Source organism: Mchenga conophoros, linkage group LG5, assembly GCF_057382185.1.
Source record: "Mchenga conophoros isolate Kocher_MC1m ecotype Shallow Benthic linkage group LG5, M_conophoros_male_GT1.1, whole genome shotgun sequence".
Taxonomy (NCBI): Eukaryota; Metazoa; Chordata; class Actinopteri; order Cichliformes; family Cichlidae; genus Mchenga; species Mchenga conophoros.
In genome coordinates this window covers 27650961-27677152 of record NC_140530.1, presented here as the reverse complement: position 1 = coordinate 27677152, position 26192 = coordinate 27650961, and positions in this window count along the sequence as shown.

Below are 26192 nucleotides of genomic sequence, written 5' to 3'. Positions count from 1 at the left end.
AGGCTCCAGCGCCCCCCGCGACCCTGAAAAGGATAAGCGGAAGCGAATGGATGGATGGATAATCGCATTATATAATAGGAATAATTTCACTAATTTTACTAGGTTTTGCAGGTACTATTGTTCATGGATCAGCAGAAGCTGCAGCTGCTCCGACATATTGGTTAATTTGACACATTTTGCTGCATTTGTTTCTAGTTTCTTTTTCATTTTCTCTCTTAGCTTTTCTGCCCCAGCTTTTTCAGAGACATGCACAACAGCCCTTCAACTTGGCCCATGGCCAGCATAATTATAGTGTCAAAAAGAAAATAATTATGATAATAAAATAGAATTATATCGACACATCAGCCCAGCGATGTGTCCCAGTGTGTTGTGTTTGTGTTTTTTGCTCATGGCTCACTTTTTGTCTAAAGTTTTGCCTGCAGTGGTCTGCATCTAAGTCCATCTACATTCCACACACAACACTGTGACATTACCAAGCCAGATTGAGATTTTAAAAACAATTTTATTTGTAATACAAGGCAGCCTCTTAATAAATGCAGAATCCTTTTCAGACTTTGACAAACTCATTTTTTATAACATGATCTCATCCCTGTCCCTTTAACTTGGAATAAGTAAAGCATCTGTTGCTTACTTCCAGTTGTTCTAGTAAATCCTCTGTGGATTTGTTTTCCTCATCATTATTTTCTTCTAGCTCCCGTCCTTGTGTTTTTCAGTCTGATAGATGCACTGAAGACAGTAGGAACTGACTTACTCTGGTTCATCCAAACACATTTTGTCTAATTTAGTCTAATTTGTCTAAACATCTATTTTTCATGTTTTTAACTGCAGATATAATGAACAGAATAGATTACAACTTTAGCAAAGAAAACACTTCAACTCAGTATTATTTGCGGACACAACAAAAGTGTCACAACTATAAGCCTTCATGGAGCAAAATTAAGAGCCAAAGAGTTACACCAACCATGTGCCAGGTCACTGTGTTCTGTCTTCCTGAATCAGCAAAGTCACAGAATGCAGCCAACTAACCCAAGATATAAATTTAAGACTCGAGCTCAAAGACAGCACCAATAAGTAAAAAGTAAAATCCTGCATGGTAACTAAAGAGCACAGGAATATGTCTCATACATTCCACACCAGGAATCCATAAATAAATGCATAAGTATAATGTATTAGCAAAACAGATGGCAAAAAAGTACTGTAGTGTGTCTTTACATCTTTTCATCCAGCCGTGTTGCAGCATCTCGGCTGGGTTTAATCTTATGGGGCAGGATATGCAGTAGCTGTTGCAGCTGCTGTCTAAAAAGAAGTAGAATTAGTGATATTTTAGAGCCCTGAACACTTTGATGTTGCATTTACACTAATAAGCCACAACATTAAAAACCAACAGACAAGTGAATTGAGTAACATTTATTGTCTCAATATGATAAAGTCTTCAGTTTTAAAGCCTTGGGTCCCATCATACCTGTGTATGTTTTCGATGTATCACGCACCAAACTCCAGAACAGGTACCTCTGTCCAGTCTACTCCCAAGGTAACTACACTTCCCAAAGACAAGGACATTTTTATGGGCTCAAAATGTGGTCATAAATATTTTGTACTTGTAAATCAGTTTTATACTTGTAAATCAGGATTTGTATGTGTAAAAAGAATTTGTGTGTGTGTGTGTGTGTGTGTGTGTGTGTGTGTGTGTGTGTGTGTGTGTGTGTGTGTGTAAAAAAGATTTGTATGTGTAAAAAGAATTTGTGTGTGGACTTAGCCAAAAAAAACCCTACAAGTTACAAGTACGAACTTTGACCCTATTTTTCGTCCTTTCATCTGATTGGTGAATGTCATGTCAATCACAAATGTAACAATCCAATCAGAGGACAGATGGGTTTGGCTGTCGGAGGGGTGCTTTTTTGAACTGCAGGTCCTTGAAGGGTGATACAGTTTGAAGCTGGAGGATCTCTATATAAATATCCGATAGCAGCTAGGTTCCCTAACTTTCAGCAGCTGTTGAAAGGATAAAGTTGTGGTATATCAGTAGTTAGAAATACCATTATTACTTTAGGATTAGTTTAACACAAAGTCAGGGCAAAGTCAGCCCAAAAGATCTGCAGCCTCTTACCAAAGTGTTTCCAAGACAATATTAGGTATATGCTGTTGATGTTGTGGCTGAAAAGAGGCTCTCCAGTCAACAAAAATGTATGGCTGTAGATTTACTGTTAGTTGCAAATACAACATAGCGTAACTGTGAGTGCAACTGGATAGAAGATGTAATGAATGTAAAAAATGCTTACCCCTTCTTAGCTTTGCTTTTTTACATTTTACAGCATTTCACACTTCATCTAGTTGTTATTAGAATATTTATGATTTTATGGATGGAACAGTACAAATGTGCCTCAAAGACACTGATTCAACAACTGGTTTCAGTTTAATTTTATTAAATTTAACATTTTATTATCCCCTAAAGCAGTGAAAAAAGATATGATGAACAGCAACAGGGTAATAATACATGTGAGACGGACCGTATGGAAAAATGCTACAAGGCTTTTATTTCTCAGCCTTGATATTAGAAGAATCAAGTATACAAAGCTGTGTAAATAGCCAAACATCCATATCCATATGAGGTATAAACAGTTTTGCTGAAATTCTTATCAGGCAGAGGAAATACAAAAGAGCCAGAAAGAGCAGTTCAGCAATTTGACACCGTAAGAGAGAAATTACTTTTGATGAGGAACATGTTTAAACAAAAGACACAGACTGTTGTTACACTTGTCCACAAAAAACACAAAAACAAAAGAAAAACAACAGTGTCAATCTAAAAAACTAATTAATATAAACAATAAATAAAAAAGCTCTGTCTTCAACTATAACACAATAGCTGCAAAAGGCATTAAGTCAGCATGACATACAGGCTTTCTCCCCTAGAAATTAAGATGTCTTGGAGAAAGTGGTACTGCATGAAGACTGGGGGAGAAGCATGTGAGGGTGGAGCAGGACATGTAGGCAAGGCAGTGATGAGGTTTGTGGTAGGAATGACATAAGGGTTCAAGGTAGGGCTGTGGTTACAGCAGGGATCTGCTCTGAGCCCCTTCTTGTTTGCAGTGGTGATGGAGAGGTTGACAAATGAGGTCAGTCAGTAGTCTCTATGGACTTTGATGTTTGCGGATGACATTGTGATCTACAGTAAGAGTAGAGAGCTTGTGGAAGAGAGCTTGTAGAGGTTACTTAATAAGTACCACTTACTTATATAAGTAACACTTATTGTTATCACATTACATTTTTTTAGTAATGCAGTAATTTAACTACTAGAAAGTAGAGGCAAAATAGTGGTGCAGTTTATAGTGTCGATAAAGACATTACTTTTATTTTTACTGCGCAAAAGATCAATAGTGGGATGGTAAAGTGGAAACAACATCCAGGACAGAAACAACTGCATTATGCTGTTAACACAACTTTAGCTGTTTGCAAGTATCTGCACAGATAGCATGCTAAAGCTAAGCTAGCCAAGAACCCAAAGTGATGCTAAAGCTAAGTGAATGCCAACCCTAGTCAGTTTGAAACAAAGTCAAAACAAAAATTTCCCATTTGAAAATCATTATTCAGCATTTTTTAGAAACAGGAGCTGGAGGCCTGTAACCACACTGTCACATTTTCAGACAGTTTCAGTTACTTGCTATCCTTAACAGAAGTTGACAGGCCAAAGAGGACAAGAGAAGGGGTGTGCTGAGGAAAATGATCCACCTCAACAGTGTAACTACATGAATAAGAGAAGGGAGGAGAGCAGTAAATGGGCAGTTTCATTTTGCCATCAGTCAGCTGAGTGTAAAGTTATACCAGTGCGGCTGGTCTGCTGACAGCTGAGGTGGGTGGAAGAATGCGCTGGGTAAACAGGGCCTCTATGATATGAGTGCTGGCTGTAAAACATTCAATCAACTGTTCAGTTTGAGTGAGCAGTGTCAAAATAGATGTACTTCCAATATCAGCCAAATATAAGAAATAAACAGACACACACACACACAAACCATATTGTGTTTCATAGCCATGCAAAAGCAGCATTATTGTAATCTGTATAAGACATACACCTCACTAGGGATAGCTTTGAGAACTTACTGTGCAATGTATATATTTAGCTTTGCATAATGCATAATGCCTACATCAACTCAATAACAAAGACATTTTTATGTGTAAACAAATTTTTGCACAGTGGAAGTAAACATAACAAATTAGCCTTTTATTCTGCACTCTGCTAGAAACTGATTAACAGCAGTGGTCTGTATTCCACTGTGGCTATAACCACATGCTCAGGCTATTAAACACCAATTAAAACAACAATTTTTACCAAATGCACAAACAATTAATTATACACCAGACTTTGCAGCCCCATAAAGAACTTTGGCATCTTTCAAATATTCATATTCAGTGTATGGTGCTTCATTATTTTGGGTGACTAACCCAGTAACAACTAAAGACAGACTGAAGCCTGAAGGGTATATTGCTTAGTGTCTGCAGTGTAAACAAGCAGTGTTTGTCTTCCAGGTTCATTACATAACTTTTGCAAGATTCTTCCAAAGTAGAAACCAAAGCAAGTGTTCAATGAGAAGCATGCCTGCTTCTCAAGTAGCCTTTACTGTACCTGAAAACCAAGTACTGGTTACCCTACCTTAAAAGCCCCCCTTTCTTAAAGAGACAGGCTCAACTCAGTGGAACCACTACTCTCTCTGGAACGATATGTTGCTCTGGACCTGCTGGTGTCTAGTGTTGAAGTTTAGCATCGCTGTATGTGTCAATAAGAGGTTTTGTTTGCTTACTTTACTGCAGGAATTTTCTAGAGATAACTGAGAGAGCTTTTTTTTTTTTTTAAAAAAAAGCCATTTTTAAAAGGAGAGTGAGTCAATATTTTTATTTCTTAAAGAGCTAATATGATATGACAACAGCCTAAACAGGAAGAAAGAATTGCTTTGCTTCTCCCCGGATACATAATCCCTCATGCAAAATCTCCCTCTCCTCTGCCTACTCCCTGCTGCGAACAAGATATTAGATGGCAATAACTTGTTTGTTTAAGTATTACTGAAGTTAGGATGAGGAGGTTAGGTCCACAAAGAACTCTGCAGGAAAGCCACATTTTACTTGGCTGAGCAATTGGAAAAGAAAATGCAAGAAAGGTGTTGTTTTGCTAAGCTAGAAAGAGATTTATATCAGTGCATTAAAAATAATAAACAATGTTTTAAATAGGTCTTAATTATCAGATTATCATGTGACACAATCATGTTTGTGTAGTTATCTAGGTTCAGTTTTATAAAACCTGTCAGATTCAACAAAGCTTGACAAAACACTTAGACAGATGTTCAGTCTTTTCTGGTTCAAATATATATATGTAAGAGTTTGGGCAATTCATCATTTTGTGCTTGAAAAAAGACAAGAGGAAGTTGTTTTCTGTGAGAGTGCTGAAAATCACAGCATCACCCTGAATCACAGAGAGCAATATAGGTCACCTGTAATCAGACCAGACATCTGTGTGTGTGTGTTTGTGTGTGCATACACAACTGCACAGAATGGGTGCACTCTGATGTGATGAGTGTTCTGACCTACTAACCTGTTGAGGGGGAAAGGATCATCACATATCAGGGAGATGTGGATTACAAAAGAAAGGAAAATAGGAGAATGGGAATAGAAACATGGTATACCTGCTAGCTAGAGCTTAAGTGTGTTTGTAATTCCTTCACAGTGCAGAACGGTACCTACAAATGAGTGTCGTTTAAGCATATCAACTTCAAATCTCCCTGAAGTTAAATTGAAATTTCATGTTGCTAGCTGTGAGTCAAACACTTTTCACTTGGTTCAGTACGTAAAATATTTATGATTAAAAATTGCTAATCCTAACCCAAGAGATTAGACATAAATTGCTCATTACATAAATTGCTCTAATAAATAGTAGTTTGAAGCAAGTTAAATAAATGCTGTATTCTGAACAACAACATAATTATTAATATGCAGCTGTCATTTAATTTTAGTCTGAAATTAATCAAAGTTTTGAGGGCACGTTTAGCTTTTTCATTTCAAGAGGCTTATCCACAAAGCCATCCACCAGCATAACTGAGCTGACCTGTTTGTGTGTATACATCTTTTTTTTCCTCTGTCTCAGTGAGGATTTCAGTTTTACTGCCTAGAAAGCAGTAAATACTGTGGTTAGAGAGTTGTATAATGGATAGTTTCGTGCATAAAGCCAATTACAGCTCTTGACCTAAACACTTTGTCAGTGCCATTACACTGTAACCAGAAGACAGAAAATAATGAATCGTCCAAGAAGCAAGCCAAATCCACCACAAGCATTCAGACTTGCATACAGCCAGGACTGTGACAATAGATTAAAGACCTAAAACAATCCTTAACCAGCTTCATTATAACAGACCAACAAGACACTTTACACTCTCATATCAATTTAAATCAAATCAAGCTGCCATTTGCAACAGATAGCTGATTATACACATCATAAGAAGAAGGAGAGGCCAAACACTAACCCAATTAACATTCCAGACCACTTGCTGTTCAGTTTGACAATTTGAGTCATACGCTCGGTTTCCCATACTGACAACCAACACTAAGGCTGGCAGTACTTGAAAGACTTATTTTTACTTTTACTTCCTTATGTAATAAAAAAAATCTTCGCCTGAAAAGTAACGTTAACGTTATATTCGAGTAACACTGCAATTAGTCATCCCAAACCATCCTGTTGTCAATGATTTGTTTGTCTTGGTGTTTGTGGTCTTATTAGTTCTACAAAAACATCCGTAGCTTCCAAACCTAACCACTCACATTTCAGGTCTCTTTCCCACAGTGGAGCTTTATTGCCGCCTGAAGATAAAAACATTTCTGAACTGCTTTTTTCCCCCCACTCCTGTTTACTGAATTTTCATTTGGTTTTATATCAGCAGGGTGGAAAAATGACTGTCCCAAACCACAATCCACACACACACGTTAAAATTTCTTTTTCACATGTAAGCTGTTTTGTCTATAGTTAGACTGCCTCAATCATAAACTCCTTACAATAACTTGCACAGGTTTTCAAAAAAAGCCCCCAGACAACATAGCCCCTGGGATCCCTGGGACACACAAACCCCTCCACCACGATAAGGTAGCGATTCAAGGAGGAGCTTTTATCTAACAAATGATTTCTATTATTATGCAGTTAATTATACAAACAGGAAGTCTGCGCTCCAGTTTTGGTTAAGTAAAGTTCTTGTAACTCATTTGTATATTACATAACACTAGCCACAGTCACCCTGTCTGTGCAATGCATCCACAGACTGAGGATGTTGTTTCCTGACAAAGTTCCTAGTATTAGCATATTACTTAGTGTTCTGATTTTCTGGTTGCAAATTAGGTGGAGAGCTGTCACAGGTGGCAGAAAGTAGCACAAGGTGTCCACCAATTGGAAGGTCAGTGGTTTGCGCCGTGGCACCTCCAATCACCAAGTCAAAGTATCCTTGTGTACAATACTGAAACCAAAGCATCCATCAGAGTGTGTGTCTGTGTGAATGTTAGATTAAAAGCACTTAGAAAAAGCACTTGTACGAATGTCTGTGATCAGATGATTGAGGCTTGTGTTTTGGATTCTTGGAGTAGAAACTTGCTATACAAGTACCACTCAGTTTACCATAACAGTAATTATTGACACCAATGTGACATTGTTTCTGCACATAAAGGTATAATAAGGTACAATCCTCAACAGCTAATGCTAAATCTGACTCTACGACCTGTGCACAAGCCAAATATAAATACTGTACTGAAGTCTTAACCTACCAAAAGATTGGTTTTTCGTTCGTTTATGCTTTGTTTTCAATAAAATGTTGTTTTATGTTTTATCCAGACATGATAATGTGACGACATTCATAAATATTATATGTGTGAATTTATTTACATTTTTATATTCAAATACTTCAAGTGCATATGGTTAAAGGTTTGATTGGATTGAGTTTATGCTTATGACCTCAACCATCAGGCTCTGCTTGTTGTATGTATGTATCAAAATAAAGTTCTGCATCAACATATTGCTCCTGCCAGAATTTCAAGTAAACAAATGCCTGCGGCTACACAAGAGCTCGGTTACATAACAGAAAGTTCCTTGTTTCATTAACCTTCCTGGCATTCCTGTAAATGATTTTGTTGTTTCTTATTTGCGTCTCAGTGTTGTGTACATGAGCTTGTGATATCAAGTGCATATTTTACATTGTTGGTCACAGACAATGTCGATGGAGAAATCTGAGTCTAATCAGTTTTATTTGTGAACTGCAGAAGTTATTTGTCAAGTGGGTGTTGAGTTAATATGTGGAACACAACACTGAAACAAGATTAAATTCATATACCTTCATTCTCCCCAGCATAAATACATTACACTACCAATAACTTTCAGCCTGTCTGCTGGTGGCCTCTGCACTAGGAGAATATTAAGGGTCAACAAAATAACAGCTGTGACTGCTTAGTGCTTTTTATTTCTTAATCCTCCAATTATTATTAAGATAGAGGTGATAAGAAAAAAACAAGCAATGATTTTATGAAACTGATCATGTTTTTTTAATGTTTTTATTGCCAGGTGATGTGTTTTTTTTGTTTTTGTTTTGTTTTGCTTTTAGATATATCAAGTATGCTCCTTACAATCATATAATTTCTGTTATTGTTCCCTGAGAGAAATTAGCTTTCCCTGCAGAGATAAATCATCTCTACTTTGACTCTACACATGATTTAGTATTCATTAAAAAGTAAACAGTGCTCTTTTACCTACAACACTGAGAAAGTCAGAATGGGAGCCTTCTTGGTAACTTCTCTGGGGGCTTACCAGGAAGGCCAATTCTAGGAAACTACTAAGGAGTAGAGCATATCAGCTACATCATGTATCATTTGATTCCTCTGGAGACTACAGTTAGCAGTCTGTGGGCTAATCTGTCTCCTTCCAAAGGTAACAAAATCCACTTGCAACACATCCAGACACTTGGAATGTGTTGTATGAGTTAAGACAAAGTTTAAAAACTAGAATTTTCAGTGGGTGGGCTGCTGAGCACAGTAACAACAAGTGCTTTCCTGAAAGATTTGAGATGTCAAAAAAGTTCTGGCTCTAGAAACACATCCAATCTATGCCCCCGGTGTGCCACCATGAAGATCAGCCAGCATATCCACCAATATGTAGCAGAATCAGTCACAATGACAGAAACATACCGTCATTACTCATTTGAAAATATATGCTCTTATTGCACAGTACCCAAATATACAAAGGTAGATTTATAATCATCATAATTATAATTAAGGTGTTTTGTGGAACAGACTTTGTGGCAATTGGATTGACCAACGTATGAGACTTAAAAACTAAATACAGAAGTTGTGTTTAAATCAGCTTACAGTTTGATGTTGTTGTAGAAACGCAGACTTGTTTAATGGTTTGTGTACTGCCTGGTTCTATGTGCGCAACTTTTTTTTTTCCATGTGTGCAACTTGAGGTTTTTTATTTCACAAATTTCTTGCAAAGCTGCTCTTTGTTATTTGTTTCATATTATAAGTGTAATGCAAATGACTATGGCTATGCTAATGTCAGGAGACGCTCACATGATACCTCAGCCAAGATGGTTGAAAATTTTGTTTACTATTTGCCCAGGATGGTCAGATTGTTTTGCTTAAAGGGAAATGAATGCATAGGATCACGTTGAATGCATAGGATCACGTTGTCAGGATAGCTGTAGGGATTTGTGTTGGTGTGTGGCCTGTTTATATCGTTAAATGATAGTTAGTGTGTTTCAATTATTTTACAGAATAACATGAACGTAATGTAACAAGTAGTATAATGAATTACTCTCTCCTTGGAGTAATTAGGTAATGTACTTGATTACTTTTATTGTTCTGTGCAATATGTGTAATAATTACTTTTTTGAATAACGACCCCAACACTGATCACAACCAAGAGGGAAATACCTCCAACATGCACAAACATTTGACCCACAACATGCACCTAATCTGCATGAATGTGATGTTGTTTTATTGTTGAGTGAGGCAATGGGGACCCAATGAAGAATTTAATCGATACATGATATCAATAACAGAATAGGCATCCTTAAATTCTTATCAATTCCAATCCCAACTGTTAAGGATGTTTACTTTTGTGCCAACCTAAATCTAATAAATTTATATTATGAAACATGATATCAACAATTGCATCAGCAGTTAGAACAATTAAGGCACCCAAGGTAAGGATTAAAGTCAAGGAGAAGAATCATTAATGTAAGGAAGAAAAGAGAGCCAATTTAAAGCTTAGCTTACAGCTACATTTTTGGATTTTCTTCACTCCTTCCATGTGGCAGACCACATGGCTAACTGCAGTGCATACTTTAATCCCTGTTTCACATAGACCTTGTGGCGGCACAATGACACTCTGGGCAGCCAGTTGCCATAAAGCTGCACAGTCAAAACAGCTCCATCAAGCAGCTGCTGAAAAATTCAGAAAATTGTGCGACCACGTCAATTTAACAAGAAAAAACACACTCGCCCATAAAAAACAAGTGGTTGAGTTCCCAAGAAATATTTGTTTAAGATTCAGTCCCATAAAACCACTCCTTTTTTTTCAAAGTCATGAAAAGAAAATATATTACTAGCTCCTTAATCATACAAATATATGAATTCATCTGCCAAAGCTTCCCACTTTAATCAACATTCTTCAACTGTTTTTAAGTTTACTGTTCATTTTTGGCTTACCAACTTTTACTGTAAATGCTGTGTTTTGTGTTAAATGACCAAAATCAAGTTAATTACGGTCAATTTAGTAAAAAAGAATATCATCCATAAAATTAGTTGTCATGGTGACCACCCGTGCACCACAACTGGTAAAAAACAAAAACAAATTCAAACTAAAAACTATAGATTTAAACAAATTTATTGCCAGGATTATACATGTATTACCAGGCTGCAAATATTAAGAAGCCACATGATATCAGAACCAGCAAATTATGTAAACAGCTTTTAACTGACAACTATGTAACATCTGAATCTAAATTTCTTTCAATTTTTTTATTTTTATTTTTGGATGAAAAGCAAAACATTGGCATATTTCACTTTGGTGGGTTTCTGGTTTGGTACACAATGTGCCTACAGTGTGTGGTCTCTTCTTCTGGGAACTGGGAAAAATGGGTGCAGACTAGAGGCAAGCCAGTCCTCTAAAATGAACAAAATATTCTACCACGACTTGCCTAAGCTGTAGTGCATGCCCTATTTACTCTGCAGATGTGTTTTTCTTTTCTTTTTGAAAATAGCATTTAGGCCTAACCACAGGCACTGTTCAGTTTTAACTATCATTTCGGGTTTATAAAGTGAGTGCTTCAGTCCCTGGGTCCTCTAATCTTCATGCTGAACTATCCTCTGGCAAGACTCCAGCCTATTTGCCATTTACTATAGCTTTGTTTAAACATATATATGTTTTCAGCAGGGTTGCTCTAAGAAAATGAAATTAAAACTGATTTGCCTCTAAATGCAAGCGTATGAGACTAGATAAAAATATCACACTGCTGTTATATCTCCTGAGGCTGTAGTACTGCTGTCCATTTAAACTCCCACAGGTGCTGAAGAAACAGACGGTGATAAGCCATGATTATCCAATGCCGGTGTTCATCCATACCATATTTTCAGGCTCTACTTCCACCCTTTTTTATTAAGGGCTGGGACACATGTATTTTACTAGTTAAATTAGTCCATCAGTTTTCCTAGAAAAATGTACAATATACCACTTTCATCTTATCAGACGTAACTAGTTCTATGTTTAGTATTTATTCTCGCAAGAGGAAAAGCAAGAAAGAATTACTTGAGTGACTTTTTCTTTTGTGATGATGAAAAACAGAAACTAGCTGCATGTAAATGGATTTAAATTAGTTTTAAATGGATTTATTATTTATTTTTCACATACACTGTTGTCACAACTGTTAGGGTATGGACAGACTGGTGCTGGTCAGTTGTTGTTGTTTTCCTCCTTTCGTGTCCGGAGCGGAGCTGCAGCAGGTAAGGTCGTCTCCCAGCGGTCCTGGATTGCCTTCATTAGATCGGTGTCGATGCAGCCCTATGATCCACTTAGACTGATTTTTAGTTTTAGTGTCATTCTCTTTCTCTGAGTTATTGATTCTCTTAGTTAGCTAACATAAATGAATATAAGTCTATTAGAAGCAACCAACCAAACAACCACATGATGTCATGTTCCGTAACGACAGACGATGGCGCTAAACATGTTTGAAAATTTTAACTTTCAGCATTTATTTCTTAAATCCAACTTCACAGACAATGTTACATTTATGTCAGGTTTTGAGAGCAAGGCTCAATGGTGTAAATCCACCATTATATGTGTAGTGTTTCATCTCTATGGTGATCACATCATTTACTTGATTTCTACAAAGGCAAAATAATTCAGCCCATTTTAAACCTTGAGGAGGTAACCTAATGACCAGAAATAGTTCCAGCACATAGAATTTATAGAACAACACATAGAACAATTGTCAGTGGGCTTGTATGGAAAATGCAAACTGTTACGTATAGAAGCAACAAATGGTATTCTAGTATTTCTAGACGATCCTAGTATTAAGATGTCTATCCGCATGAGGTTGATGTCAGCAAGTAGCAATTACAAGGCATTAGTGCCAATGAAAAACATGTTGGTTTTTTTTCATATTTTTCAAGCGGAAATAACTCCTGTCAACTTGTCTCTGATAATTGCAGCATACATGCCATTAACCCAGAGCACTGTGCTGTTGCAGACTTTGACAAAGGCTTGAATAGGAAGCAAGCAGTTTGAAACTAACACCATCAGACATGTACAGTATTGTTGCAGTGGTCATAACAAGCCAAGACCTGCAAATATTAACAAGCTTTGACATATTTACTACACCACATGCTGCTCCAGCCTCTGGCTCATGCCATTGTCATGCAAAAACCTTGTCTACAACTCTAGAGCAGCACATGTTTTCGAAGTCTGCTGATGACTGTAAGTGCAGTTATAAGTCTATAATTTCATATATTTTGCAAATAATACATTTTTTACCAGACAATAATAAACAGATAGGGGAAATGTGGTCAGACAGGAAAACCAATGAATCCTTAGTACACTGTGTGCTTCTGCAAATGGGGCTGTGCAGCTAATCAGTTCATTGCCCGACTGCTAAAGTAAATGTTTTCTCTTCTTTTTCTCTTCTGCTATTGCTTTTTGTTTTCTAAATGCACAAACATTTTTAAAACCTCCACCCACACAGGATTAGTGTTTCTGGGTCAGAATCCCGTTTTTGTTTGCTCTAAACAGATTTCAGTGAACTGCCTCTAAAGGTCAAAAGTTCAAAGTTTATTGAGGATACCATTAAAGGTTTTAATTGCAGACATTACTCCTGACACAGCACTCTGTCACATAATACATATATCTCGCACATACCTCCTTTCCACTGGAACCTACAACCAGTTCCACACATCCATCCATCCATCCATTCGCTTCTGCTTATCCTTTTCAGGGTCGCGGGGGGCGCTGGAGCCTATCCCAGCTGTCATAGGGCGAGAGGCAGGGTACACCCTGGACAGGTCGCCAGTCCGTCGCAGGGCCAACACACAGGGACAGACAACCATTCGCACTCACATTCATTCGCACATTCACACCTAGTGGTAATTTGGATTATCCAATTAACCTATCCCCTCAAGCTGCATGTCTTTGGACAGTGGGAGGAAGCCGGAGTACCCGGAGGGAACCCACGCAAACACGGGGAGAACATGCAAACTCCACACAGAAAGACCCCGGCCTGATGTTGGAATTGAACTCAGGACCTTCTTGCTGTGCGGCAACAGTGCTAACCACCGTGCCACCGTGCTGCCCCCAGTTCCACACATTTCCACCCAAAATAAATAGATGCTGGTGCACCTACTTGGCTGTTAGCACCACAAAAAGGCTGGGTCCAAAGTTGGAGCCACTGAAATTAACAACTATAAAGAGATTTACTAAATACAATGCAGTCCACAGATCATGTTTCCACTATGTAAGCTAGCACTTTGAAAAAATTACCATGACCATACTGGTGGACAAGAGTTTATGTCCACTTGATCCATAGAATAAGTATTAAAAAAAAGAATATTTGCAATCTTGGTTACTATTTACTTTACATGACATAATTTGAAGTTGAAGCTGCAACAGTAAATGAGAAGCATTTTATTCTTAAAAAAGTTCACCACAATAAAGACACATGAAATGAAAACTTGACTCAGTGCTGAAAATGTTAACAGTACCTGATTAAAATTGGTTTTGTTTAGAAATAATTAATAAATAATGGGGTTGGGGTTAGCACTATAAGAGGCATGCTTCCACTCACACAAAAGAAAGGCTTACTACCTACGCTTGATCAGTGTTTCATTATTCTATACATATAAAGTGTATAAAATAAAGAATTGCATGTAATGACTGCTTGTTATGCTTGTATACTGACAATAAAGTGTCATGTCCGGTTAGGGGCTCTGTTGGCTCTCAGGTGACTGTTTCCTCGCGGCTGCGTGCAGCGGGGCTAGGGGAGGGTCTGTGCTGACGGACGTGGGTTACTGACCTGGTAGCCTGGCTGCCCCTGGGTGGGTCCGGGATGGGCGTGAGGTTCTGGGGGCGCTCCGTCTCTGGGCTGGGACCCGGACCGGGCCTCGGGGGCTTGGGTCCTGGTTGGTGTGTTGCCGGGGTTGTGGGCGGGTGGGTGCATGGGGGCCCAGCCCTGGAGCAGGGTGCCGCCGGTGCATCGAGCCACCTGGGGGGCTCTTCAACTGGTGGGGGAGATTGTCACATCTTGCAGGAGCTTTCCTCTCCTCAGGAGCTCCCTCTGCAGGAGGGGGAGATACAGGAGAGGTGGAGGAAGATCTCAGCCTGGGTGTTTATTGTCTTATGTAGTCTGGAAGATGAGTGGATGGTGGGGTGGGTGCAGTTTTCTCTGTGGTGGGGTTGGGTGGACTGTCCCGGGCTCTGTGGGGCCGGGCGGCGCTGCTGCACTGGGCCCCGGTCTGGATGGGCCTGGGCCCCCTTTCCCTGGCGGGTCGCGGAGTATGGGGGTGCCTACTGGGGTCAGCGGGGGAGCTGGCCCCAGGGAGGGGTCACTTGCCCCTCCCTTCCTTCCCTCCCCATCTCCAGCTGCCTCCCTCTTCCCGCTCCACCACAACCACCCACACATGCACCGCCTTGGAGTAGGGGTATGTCACCAGGGTGCAGAGGAGGCTACCTCCCCCCCCCCTGTCCCCTGTCCCCTTCTGGCTGCCTCTGCCTCAATTTTATCCCACAACTTAGACATTCACATTACTCACACTCTCATTACACATACATATAGGATCTTGGGGGTGGGCACGATACACGGAGTCCAAAGTACCATCAGGGTGTACACCCCACCCCTGGCATCGTTGCCCACCTCTCAATTTTAAATACACATAGACATTGAGGGCTAGCAGGAGGGACCATGCGCTTACCTGCTGCTCTCTGGCAGGTAGCTCCATGCCCTCCTGGGTTTTAAATGCACCTTAAAACACACATGCATCAACACTACAATGAGCGGCTGGAGGGAGGTTTGGAGTTTTCTCTCACCCCCATTCTCTGCGACCTGCTGGAGCGGGGGGGCTAGGAGGAGGAGTTGGCCGTCCGATTGCGGTCTGGAGTGTGGAGCCTTCCTGCTGCTGCGGAGTCGGGGCGGTCTGCCTCCCCCCACCGCAGGGAAAAGGGAAACACCACCTGGGTCTGGGTGCAGTTCCCCCCTCCAGGGGCGGGGGCACCTAGACCCGGTTTGTAGAGTACGCTTGGGGAGTGTGATCGTGTGTACAACGTCTCTTTATGTCTGTCTCCACGTTGGTTGAGTGTGGAGTAAGTGCATATGAGAGCATGAGGGTGGGAATGGATGTTTGTATCTGTGTGTGCCTGTATGTCTGTGTCTATATGTCAGGTTGGGTGTCAGGCGCCACCTCTCTGGGGACATCTCAGGACCTCCAAGGTTTGGAGGCCTATCTCCCCCTACCACCACTTCCCCTGCCAGTGGCGGACCCCCTCAGATATCGGTGCGTTGGTGGTTCTTTGTGTCCGGGGGTGGGCGTCCAGGTACACACCGGCTCACTCCTTGGCGGCCGCTTATCGGGGCCTGGAGCCTGGGGCTCGCTCGGGCCACTTCGGAGGTGGGGTGCCCCCGGCCTCTCGGCCTGGGGCTCGGTCACTCAGGCGCAGCTGGCTGCCGGCGGAGCTCACGGGCGCGTCACTGCAACTCCCCCTGGCTTCTGCTCCGCGGCTGCTGAGTGAGCCCTCATCTGGGACTCTCCTCAGCTCTTTCCGGGACAGTGGCGCAGCTGCCCCTCTGTTGGTCTTCCTTGGTCTCTTGTGTTCTGGGGGCCTCTGGATGTCTGGAGTTTTGATCTCCTCCACACCTGCTTCATGCCCTGGAGGACGGGGCTGTGGCCCCCCCACACCCTCTAGCAGATCATTACATGAAGGAACCTTTTAAAAAAACAAAAAACAAGCGCGTCCATGCTCACAGGTGTACACACGGGTGATCACACCCACAAACTACACCCTTTTTGGCTCCTACCTCAAAGCACACTGTGTTCTGTTGATCTTATGTGCTGCACAATAATGTTTAACATTTAGTATTTACTGTCATATTCCCATATATCATTGTGATGTTGTTTATTCTATTACTCTTGTTCTCTTCTGCTTGCTTTCTTTTTTCTTTCTCAGCAGGTGACCCAGGTGATTGATATATGCATTTTTTTTTCTCTGCCCGTTCTGTTGGTTTTTGTCTTTTGCCCTTCTCCCCCGTCCCTCTTCTCAGCTGTTTCTCTTTCCCTCTTTCTTTCTCCCCTTCTTTCCCCCAGTCAAGTCTGTCCCGTATTCAGTAAGTGAAAATAAAATAAACAATAAAAGGTGAATCAAATGGACCATTACGGCAAGGCTGGGATGGTCAGTTTGGTAAAGTAAATCCGTTGGGCATCTTTCTTTGCCTTTAGACAACAATTCTGAGGGCAAAAGAGCCAAACGGGACAGGCAAAAAAAAAAAAAAAAAAAAAAAAAAGACAATAAAGTGTCTTGAAGATAAAAATCTACGCAAAGTTCTATAGAAAGCATCCTACTTAAGAGGCAAAATTCAATTGGTAAGTGCTTGTATCTGTTTATAGGATGTTTTCAGCTGCTCTCATCTAATTCTCTGATGATACTACATGATGAGAGAGGTTGCTCAGAAATTAGTGATGTAACCAAACACCTCCAGGCCAGCAGTATCTCCAGTTTTGCATTCATGTGCTGCCACGTGGACTCGCCCTTTCTGCCATGTGACCTGCCTTTTTAATTTCTCTGAGGTCTCCGCCTGGCTCTGCAACCTTATCATACTTCATGTCCATGGATACAAGTAGCTAAAGTATCACACACCAACACTAGACTCAGGTGTGCAATATGACCAGAGACAGGAGCCATAAAGCAGCTTTATCATGATTATAATCCAGTGACAGAATGCATCTGTTCACACTGCACCTCTATAAACTCCATCTGCAATGCCCTAAGGCAGCTGTCACAGTAACACTAAAGTGTTTTGTGGTATATTTAGCTAATTTTTCAGGAGAGACAAATCAGTTCCAGTCTTTTTTTTTCTTTTCTTTTTTTTGAATACGTTGTATAGACAGTGTAAAGTGTATAAAAATGTAAAAAAATGTAGCCAATTAGATGTTTGGGATGTTTGGGAGCCAAATGATATAACAATATTTGGATGTGCTTGGGTGAGTGCTATACTATCAGCTAAACCATAGCAAGTTTAATTACCAAGCTGTATTCATAAGTGCAGTTAGTAAAAATGCACACCAGCTAGTTAGTACTAAGTATCAGATTGAAGATAAATACTAGAATTTCATCCCCCGATCTGAAGAACACATTTTTCTTATAAGGACTTTACCCAACAGCAGTCAGCTGTAGCTTCATGTGCAAGCATTCAGGCCAATCAAAGCAGCCATGCCGATTATACCTAAAAAAACATGCTGTGATAAATCAGTTCTTACCCAAGCTGTTCAATCTGCTGCTGTGTTACTTTAAAATCACTTCAGTGCTTATTTTGAAGTAGTGTAGTACAAAGAAATAAATTATAAGCAGATCAGTTTAAAGTACTGCAAGTTGTGGAATAAGTAGTAGCGACAGTAAGGTGTTAAAGAGTTGCAGGCAACATCCTGCAAATCTCCAGCTTTTCTGCCAGGTAACCAGTATTTGACTATACCCTGCTGTTAACAGTGTTGGGGGGTAACAGAATACATGTACCGCCGTTACGTATTTAAAATACAAAATATGAGTAACTGTATTCCGTTACAGTTACCGTTTAAAAAGGTGGTATTTAGAATACAGTTACTTTGTTGAAATAAATGGATTACACTGCGGTACTTTCCTGTTTAATTTTGGCGCGGGTCAGGACTGTTTGGGTTTTGTTTGACAGCTACGTTCTGTTGTTCCAGGCGGCAGCGTTACGGTTGCCATGGTTACAGGGCGACGCTCTCTCTCTCTCTCTCAGCGACTGTGTGTTTCCTGGGTGAGAGAGCGCCTTTTCGTTGTTGTTGTTGTTGTGCTAAGCTAACAGGCAGAATGCTACAAACATAGCTCTAAAGAATGTAGCATCATGGGCAGTGTAGTCCGTGTTGCAGGGAGAATGCACTGCCATACACGTTATGTGTCTGTGAGCGAGGAGGGAGAAAAAGGGGAGTGGAAAGGTACGAGTTGTCATCGAGCAAAAACGGGAGCTGGAAGCATGTAAATATAATAATAACCACTGCAGCCAAGAAGAGTGCCTGACGAGCCCAGTTGTAAGTAAGCTATTAAGACTCGACTGTACACCGTGTTCGTGTTTTCCTCCGAAAACAATAAGTTCCGTTGGAGCAGCCTTTCAACGCCTCTCTCTGTCTCTCGCAAGAAAAGTTGACCCACACAACAAAGTAGAGCTATTTTTCGGCTACGAGCCGACAGGGACCCCGCCGTATTAGTCAGAGGTCCCTTTACTACAGTTCGGAGACGCGGACCTTCAGTAATAGTAATAAATCACACAGCAATAGTACATTCACGTTGTTGTAAAAAGCATGATAATATATTAAGTAATCCAAAGTATTCAGAATACGTTACTGTCATTGAGTAACGTAACGGAATACGTTACAGAATACATTTTGGGGCATGTATTCTGTATTCTGTAATGGAATACATTTTAAAAGTAACCTTCCCAACACTGGCTTTTAATAAGGTTAACAAGGTTGATAAGGTGCTCACAGACGTCCTAATTAAAATGTAACAGCTTGTTTTCCATTAAACTGCACGCTATAATGTGTAGTTACAGCTATCACAAAATCAAGTATAAAAGTTTACTTTCAAGTGTTGCAACCTTATTGTTAACCTTATTAATGTTATGTGCTTATTATTTATCATAACTGTAAGGTTGGTATACTTCATGCAATGACATAGTACCGTTGTAAAAATGTTTACAACTTTTAGCATGATTCTTTAATTAATAATTTAAAAATACACAGTTTCCTTGAGGTCTTAAAGCACACTTGTTTGGTCCCTTGACAGGATCAAAGAGAAAAATGCAAACAAATAGGGTTGATAAAGATTAATAGCTCTGCCCACTAATGAATAACCAAAAGCTCATGGGTTACTGATTGGACACAGGTAGAATCTTTTGCTACAGTGAGCTCTCTTGAAGCTGAGCCGGTGTTGGAAAATCTTACTATTATTACAGTTTATCATTATAACTTAAAAATCATGGCTTACTTTAAAAAAAACTAATTTGCAGATTTGTGGCATTTAAACTGGCATCCAAGCAGTCGATGGCTGGTTATGGCCAAAGTAAGATTTTTTTTTGACCACCAGTGTGTTCACATGTACTTTGGTTCTATGCTGTTTTGTAAGGCACCAATCAAAATTGTCTGCAAGACATAGATGTAAACAATTCTGGGAACTTATTAGTAAGTGCTGAAGACACAATCGATTTTGCTAGGAAAATAAGATGCAAATGTAAAATTTGTTTGTGCAGATTTGTTTATCATTTAGACCTTACCTTATATGGACAAATTGTCTGTGTAGTAGCATGTAGGTCATTTTCCATTTTAAATGATGATCTCGACTGATGCTGGTCAAAGTAGCTTTAGTAACTAATGATTTAAAAGTGCAATGAGACCCACAGACTGCAGTGACAGCAGGCACCATGAAGCCACATTTTATTTTATGGACTTGAAGATTTTGCCTGTAGCCGTCTTCATCTTTTGGAACCAGAAGTTACTATATTTGGACAAGAATGCAAGAATGGTTAGCAAGGTGTATCCACAGTGACTTTAAGAATAAACATTTTTTTTCCTATAAAATTCTAACATTGGGGACTGTACCATTTTTGCAGCCAGCATCAAGTTTATTTTCTTACCTTGAGGCTGCTGGATAATTAGATTCAAAATTATAAGAGTAAAATACTGATAAAAACCAAACAGGTAAAACAATTCTATAGAGAAGCCATTAAACTGAAATCGTAATCTCTTAATCTCTAAGAATACAAGTGTATGATAATTTCACCACTGGGTGCGCAGTAACGCACAAACAGTTCTGACCACTTCTGAAACATTTTTAGAACATTTTCCCTCCCATGAGTCAGTGCTGCCCTTCAGCTGAATAAAAGGATGTCTATGTGATCACATCAAAATAAATGCACTCACATGGCTATATGAAGTCACGTTATTAAAGGCACATGTAAAAAAGAGGTACTGACTCATATCCTCGGTCCCAATAAAATCCTGCAAACAATGTGACTCATATTATGATGGTCCATGAAGTATCATCTTATGCATTCACCGTTACTGGAGAGATATAAAGGAATGTATAAAGAGTTCTGTAGATATATACACTGCTCAAAAAAATTAATAGAAAGATTTTTAATTTAAGTATGGCATCACATCAATTAAACGTCTGGGATATTAATCTGGCCAGTTAAGTAGCGAAGCAGATTGTGAATCAGCTCCAGCTGCTTTGGTGTTAATGAAATTAACAACACACCTACTAGAGAAGCAACAATGGGACAACCCTCAAAACAGGAATGGTTTTACAGGTAGAGGCCACTGCTATTTTTTTCCTCTTTATAGTTTCTGAGTGTTTTTTCTTTTCTTTTACTATTTCAGCATTTTGCTAGAGTCATTGATAGCATTAGGTGATACCTAGACCCTACAGAGGTTACATAGATTGTCCAACTTCCAACTCCTCGAAGAAAGCAAATCAGTATGTGCCATTGCCAGAACATATAACACTGTCAAAAGTGTTAATTTAACACTCAACAGTGTTGTATTTAACACTCAGAGGTGTGGACCCATATAGACACTCTCCAGTGTTAATTTAACACTGGAGATTTTGCTGTGTAGCTGTCCAGCATATTTTTTTTCCATTGAGATCTGATGTGTTTTCAGTGTTCCTTTAATATTTTGGAGCAGTGTATATAGCTTTCCAGTGCAACTGAGAGAAACTTAAGAGATATGATTATTCATGTTTCTGTAAAAGTCACAACTTATACATCATATTCTGAAATTATAATAAGAATGCTAAATACATTCAAGAAGAAATAGTGGAAAGTTTAACAAAAATACATGGCTTGAAGCTCTGTTTGACTGGTGAAAGTCAGAGGAAAAACAATACAAAAAGGAGGCTGCTGTGTCCTGTGCCTCCTGCTGTATGTGCCAGTAGTCAATTTCAGAGGAATTTACCCTCATTACCCTCTGAAGCCTTCATTACAGCCCAAAAACAGAGAGAAGAAACAGCAGCAGAAGTCTAAGAAGAGTCTGACCAGTGGGTTGTTTGTTTGGAAGCCAGAGAAGTAAAGAGATGTACCTCCTAAATACTTCACTAAAGCTGCTGCAGAAGACTGTGGTCGTGCTGGCAGCTCCCAGGTATGAATGTCTGCAGTCACCACAAAAACCTCCTGAATTATTTTTTATATACTGTTGTGAAATGAGAAAGAACTCAGGTTACGTGTTGTGGGCGCCGAATTTACACAAAGATTTTATTTTTCATATGATTATATAATGTTGTTTATAATGTTCTTCATTCCTCTGTCATGGGAAGATTGTGATAAAACCACAAACCACACACTACTTTCACATGTTTGTTACATGAAAAGGTTTGCTAACAGTCTGGTTTTGCAATAACCAACTCATTATGGCAACATGGTGTCTGGCCTGTGGTTGATTCCAGTATTTCTAGCGTGTGACCAGAAATGAGAAAGAAAAAACGTGAAAAACACAAGTGCATGCAAGGAATATTGTAATAGATATTTTCGGTTGCATAATGACCAAATTACTAGGGACAGACATCAGTTCCTTTTATGATATTTTGATCTCAATTTTAAGACAAAGTGGCACCTCTAATTCACATTCATAAACACATGCATGCACACACGCACACATGCACAGTAGCGCCTGGGTCTCTGCTCTCGGGCTCGGCAGGCAGAACTGCCTTGTCATCATAAAACGGTCATGGCATCTTGGTATTTTCTGGCATTTTGTCCTGATATCTTGTGTAACAGATCCCTCAGGGCTGTTATTTTTCAGCTCATACAATGGGTCATTTGTGGCAGATGGAAACACAGCATATTAGTGTGTCTTCGCTTAATAATTGTAATTTTTAGTTAGCATCTCAGTCGAATTGCAAACAGATAAGCTGGTAATGTAGATGTTCCTTTCTGTACATCTAACATCTGTTTATGCTGTAAGAAATAAGCAGTCATCATCAGCTCTATGGTGAATAAGAGAAGAGTTATGGTTCCCAGCAGGCTATTACCACATAAACACTGGTAGCACAGCAGCATTTAAAGTATTCAAGGAAACACCCACAGAAAGCATTTGTTTTTCCCCTGGTTCTTGACAAACACATCAATTTAAAGTTAAAGGTTACAGAGGACAACATAATGTGAACTATAGGAACATTTTAGACATGCTGATAATAAAATACCGGGTCAGTATTATAATATCCATCCATTCTCTACCGCTTTTCCTTTTCAGGGTCACATGGGGGATGGAGTCTAAGTATTATAAGATAATAATGTAATTTTGTTGTGCTTTTGGCATAATGGCAATAAAAGATTGATTTAAAAGATTCTGATTTAGTACTGGCCTACAGGAGCTGTTATGGAAAACCCATCTGATGAAGCTCCTAGCACACACTTTTTGTGCTGATGTTAGTAAATCGTGAATTCAACAAAAAAACATTACCACAAAATGCAACACAAATGTTTTTGTCCATACAGTGTGTGTTGTAATTGTAGCAGGATTCAAATCTATCAAAAGAGTTTTCAAAAAAGCTGCTTTGAAACTTTGAAACGTAGGTAACTCATTTAGTTTCAAGCATCTTTATGTTAAACTGCTTTTAACTAGTAAGTCAGGAAAGTTATTTTGCATACACCCACTAGCAGACTATTTTGTTTCAAATTACCAAATCCCACTAATAATCTGTGCAGTTGGGTTATTAGCTGTTATCAGAGCGTATTAAACATTAGATATATATCATGGGTTTCAAATGAATGATGACATTTCAATAAAGTCAGTGAAAAGCTCTTGGTGACATTCGACATTCAGTAAGCAGCTCTCTGGTCCCTGCGGTTCACTGTGCTGCTGCTTATTAATGAATAAAGTTAATGAATCTGAAAGTGAATCATGTCAGTGAACCTAAGATGCTGCTTAACCTTCTCTAACAATGAGGGCATCATGTATGATTCTCGTGGCTGTCACAAATTATTGAGTCAGTTCGAGTCTATTTTTACAACGTTTTGATCAGTGACCTGTGCAATGGTGGATATCAGGAAATTAGCAAGATGTAAACTAATAGTTTAGATCATTTAAATAACTGATAGCATTCAAAACTTTTTTTTGATTTTGGAAATAGCAGATTCTAACAAAAAATGAGGATTCATAATGTGGGCCAAGTATCTTAATCCAATACTGTCATGTTTTGTAGAAACAGGAACTAGGTTATTTACACTCATTTATTAGCGTTTTTGTGCCACTCAAACCACAAATCATCTTTTATTGTTGTGGATCGGTTTCAGGAACTTATGTTTAAATGGCCTATAAGCTTATTATTATTCCTCTCACACACTTGGTTTGTTATCTTAAAGTAAACTATTTGCTCTTTTTTGTGAGCATCAGTAAAAGCAAAGGGCTATACTTGCTACTGTTATGAGAGGATTTCTGTGCTTATTCACAGTCTTTGTGGTTTTCTACCTTATTGGAGTTATTTACAATTCACGATTCAGCTATTCTATGTGAATGGAGATTTTTTTATTTACAGATACCTCTATGAAATGACAATAAATTACTTTAAAAGCTGAAGTATATTTTAAACAGCTATCAATTCATATACAAACACAAATGTTGTGCATGTACATCAATCAGACAAGAGAACCACAGGGATTTAGTAATGAGATCACACGTGTGTTCTGCCAAGCAGCACTGACATGATGTTATGTAACTTATAACACACACATGCGCGCACACACAGACAAAAACTACCAAATACAAAACATAACTAACTGTTCAACATGACCAAGGGGACCGAGGCAGATATGCAGTCTGGTGAAGACCACACTGTTTCCCTCTCTGCTCCACAGTAACAGAAGGACACATGGAACAGTGTGTTCAGATGAAAACATGCTCCAGTTAACAATACTCATTTTGCAAGTCCAAATCTCTACTAACTTGGAACAGGAGAACATGCATCTATACAGTCATCTTCTCACCAGCCAGTATCACAAACTTGCTTTTCTTTCACAGTCTGTCAAGCATGTGACACCGCCAACCTCCTCATACCTCAGGAGGTGTATGTCAGCAGATGGTTTTTTGTACATAATAGCACCAACACGGTAACATGGTTACAACATGAGTGATCTGAATGGAAAAAGAAACTGTAGATGGATTAGATAGTATACATGACTGTGCAAAACTCTTTTTATTTTGTTTCCAAGGAGACAGGCTTTCTTGTACTTTTTAAAGCAGTCTTGAGCTATTTCCCATTTATATTTTTAATATTTAATATAAAATATAAAGAAATCTGGGGTAGCAGTATGGAGAATATGCTATAAACATCTGATATCTGCCCATTTACTCAGTTTTTCTAAGCAGGTGGATATGAACCTACATTCGAGGACAGATGCTTAGTGTTAAATACAGAAAAAAGAGACATAAAGTAGGAGGTCAGTAATATTTCTAGCACTTCAGTGAGAAGAAAAGAGCTGTTTTTTTTTTTTCATTCAAGGACACATTGATCCAGGCCCTCATAAGCCTTGAAATGGTCTATTTTTGTGCGTGTGGGACACATGCCTTTTTAAATAAGCACTTGTATGGAGCCTTGCTTACGTGTGCTACATGTCCTTCTGTCTGTTACGCTTGGCTACAATGCTTAGCCACGTAATGGCCATTTTTCCTACAAAGCTGCTACTTGTCAGTACATGACCACGTCTTTGGTTTTGTACTGACATGTAGTGCACACACACTAGGTAAAAGTAATACATCAAGATCACACCAGCACGTCAGCAGCAGCTGCCATCAAGTGAATTAACACCCGGCTTTACACCTCTATAGTGCTCGTCACACTCTTTTCTTTTTTGTGTATGCTTTAGCGCACAGTACATATTGTAATAAATCCACTGTACCCGCTGTATAACTGGAGATAAAAACTGAGCAGGAGTCGATGAACACCAAACGTCAGCTAAACAGAGTGGAGCTGGAAAGGCTTCAGTACAGACTTGCCCTGTATTAGATCAAACCATTTTTGTGATTCTCTGCTGTAATAATTAGCACTTTGGCCTTGAAACCCAGAGAGCTGAGTTCAAATTTTAGTGTGACCTTGGAGATGTATGCAATAAAAATCATTACATCGAAATGTTTTCTGAGAAATACGTTGGAAAAGATATACTGTGTCATAGAGAGAGCCTAGAAGGCCATCCTAACCTTGACCTATTTGCAAGATTCCTTTCAAGCAATTTTATATATTATGTCAAACACAAAACGATCTAGTCTGAGTATAAATTGTAGCTGAGTGATGTAAATGCATAAATATATGTAAAGTGTGGCTAAAGTGGTACATACTGTGAACCATATGATTTAAAACTGCCATGTACTGCAAAGAGTAATGCTTCCCCAATATACAGGTAACGGCATTAAGAGACAAG